This window comes from Esox lucius, chromosome 17, assembly GCF_011004845.1.
Source record: "Esox lucius isolate fEsoLuc1 chromosome 17, fEsoLuc1.pri, whole genome shotgun sequence".
Classification (NCBI taxonomy): domain Eukaryota; kingdom Metazoa; phylum Chordata; class Actinopteri; order Esociformes; family Esocidae; genus Esox; species Esox lucius.
Genome location: NC_047585.1, coordinates 19,182,590 through 19,185,709, shown reverse-complemented (window position 1 = coordinate 19,185,709; position 3,120 = coordinate 19,182,590).

The following is a 3,120-nucleotide window of genomic DNA, read 5'->3' as shown; positions in this document are numbered from 1 at the left end:
TCGTTCTGCTTGCCCTGGTCCCCCGGGTGGGCGGAGTATGTTGTTATAGAACATTCATTTGGTTCGTAAAGGTATCCCCCTCCACCCGGAGAACCGGGCTATACAAAACGAACTGACCCTTTGAAACGCGCCCTAATTAAGTTGAGGTCTACAGTTGAACTGAAATGCATGTTGTCTATATGAATGCATTTCACATTCGATCAATTATGCAGGATTGTTTAAGACCGATTGGAATTCATCAGTAAAAGACACAGTCTGACTTCATTTTCTCTAGGAAAAAAACTAGTTGGTTTGACACATTTTTTAGAATCTCAAATTTCATCACAACAGGTATAAGACAGGTTTGGTCACTGATGCAATGTGGCCTACTCAACAGAACTTACATATAGTCTGATACGTAGGCCAATAACCTCGAGTGGATGTAAGAATGCACTTATTGAAGTTTACCATGTGAGAATTTAAATATTTTAGCTTTGTTTACCATTAGCCTGTTGATTGATAAGCGACCCTAACGGAGCTATGGGCTGGCGACGTGAGCAATGGGTGGATACACACGCCTAAAAATGTGACCCAGCAACCCAGCTGGAGCATGTGACTCGCCTATGTGGACTGAATGCTATTTAAGTGGCTCTAATGATACCTTTATCAGAACGGCCTTGATATTGTCACTAATTGTCAAGCACAGCTACTCAACATCAATACAGGAGTAAATACATTCTGCCAAAAAGGGAGAAATGCAGATAAAGGAAAGGAGAATTGAGGGGTGCTCTGAGTACGGGGAGGGGGGGGTATATGAAGGAGTCATAATGTCAGCGAGGAGAAAAAGCTTGTAGTGAAGGCTGATCACAGACGGGAAGAAGGGTCACTGTGCATGAGAATGGCTTGATCACTCATGTTCCACATTCCTTCCTAAAGGCCATGGTGATTAGCATCCTGTCTCCCCCTTGACACCCTCTCACTAGGTCCTGCAGAACCCCTCCTTCCCCCAACGCATTCGTCCTGCAGCCCCCTGGCTCTATGTTGTCCAGTCACTACTGAAGGCACATTCCACCCATACCAGCCTCCTTCTCTTATCACGTATCTGCTGCTACGACTGTACTGAGCACCCGAATGGAAGAGCAGCTGCTTTTAAGTGAAATATTAACTGTTCAATCTGTTACCATCTGGCATATGGTACCGAAGCATTGGGTCTCAGACTAACTGTCTCCAGAATAGCTTGTAGCGCTGGACCATCAAAGTGTTGAGGTATTATTCCTTGCTGTCTGGCAGATCAGAAGGACACCTATGAGTGTCTGGGCTATCTGCACCCCTCAATCTTACAGACCATTTATCACCACACTGTGAATGCTGCTGTTCTGTTGTTTTCTTATTACTGAACTCTTCTAATATATGCTGTTACTAATCTGATCTAATATACATTATTACTGACTGTGATATATACTATTACTGACATGTTTTAATATGGTCTATTACTCACCTGTTCTAACATGAACTATTCTAATATTTATGAAATGTGTGACCATGTCACTATTTCCTTTAGTCAATACATATTTGAGATGACCTATACTATTGAGAAGAATCATTGATAACTTTTTTAATTTACTTCAAGTTTCAGTTTTTTCTATTATTCCTGACTAGTTATTACTGTAATGTTATGTTTACAAGCTAGCCCTCAACAATTTCCTTTCATACACCTTGTAAACTCTGATGTAAATTAGTGGTAATGATTTATTACACTGCAATAAAGTTGAGACAGGTGGGTATTCTGGTTGTACAACTTATTAAGCATTTGGGGTTGTCTTTTAGTCGATGGTGGGTCATAATGCCAGGCAGTTTTTAAAGACTCAGTGTTGGACTTTCCCAGGTTTCATCATCCATTGTGACAATGCTTCTCAAAATGTGAAGGGTCTGCAGCATGGTAAAAGGAAGTGGCATACTATCTTGGAACTCAAAACCAATGTTATATCCGCGAACCTGGGAGTAAAAATATCCATGAGTACCAAACAACAGCTGTGAGGTCATGATCTAATTGACCCTAGCTTGGCTGATATTCCATATTAACAACAGCAAAGCAATTTTTTTTAGTAACACTCGGTACCCCCACCCCAACCCTAAAATACCAGAGGGCAACAACCATGTGATCTGGAAGTAGGGGAGAGGTATTATATTGTGGTCGATTCTAAACATAAAGTATGAGGATGACCTTCCAAGGAAAGAGTCAAACATCTGTGTTCCAAATAACAGCACTGCTTCTATTTATACCTCACACAGCTTCATCAACGACCACTGTTTACAAGCAAAAGCAATTGGGTCCTTGGTGTGAACATGATTCTGGGTAAAAGTTTGTATATCAGTAAAGGACAATGACAGTTGTTTTGGGTTGACAGGTATTCCCAATATATTATTGCCATAATGTACATATTGATGAGGTCTAGACTGTTGTGAGCCCCTCTCAGTGACCTGCTGTGGTTGCATAAACATTAGAGGCTGAAGTTGCCGTAAATCTGCAAAACCCAAACAAAAACAAATGAGCTATTTCTCCGGACAGGCACACGGCCACTCACCACACCATAGCTTTCAGCCAACATCCTGTTACATAAATCTTCCCTGACACAGGACTTTTGTGCTATATTTGTGTCTATCAGGTCTTATACCCAGAGACTGGTCTGCCTGAAGAACCTTGACAAAATCAGACATTGTCATATAGTTTACAAGCACGACTGCATGGGCACCTTTTTTAAACTAGATGTCGTAAAAAAGCATCTAAAGTTTTAAGTTATGACACCCAGTTTGAAATAACTTCAGAGACAATCTGCTTGTGTTCAGTTGTGTTTCTATTAGCCAGTTCTGTGCAACTGAGAAGACCAATTTTGTATATGTGGGAACAGGGCTCAATTCAATCAATGTATACAGTAGCTTTTTTCCCAGTTAAAAATAATGCCCATACTGGTCTTTCATTCTGTATAAAACCTACAACTACTACCAGAATGCCATCCTTTGCAGGTCAGCTTTCACTTAAACTAGAAGTGTGGGCACCAGATTCACAATGTAAATAAAGACACTTTATAAATATTGCTGTGGCATGTTTGAATTAGTCCCAGCCTTGATCTATTTAAAGCC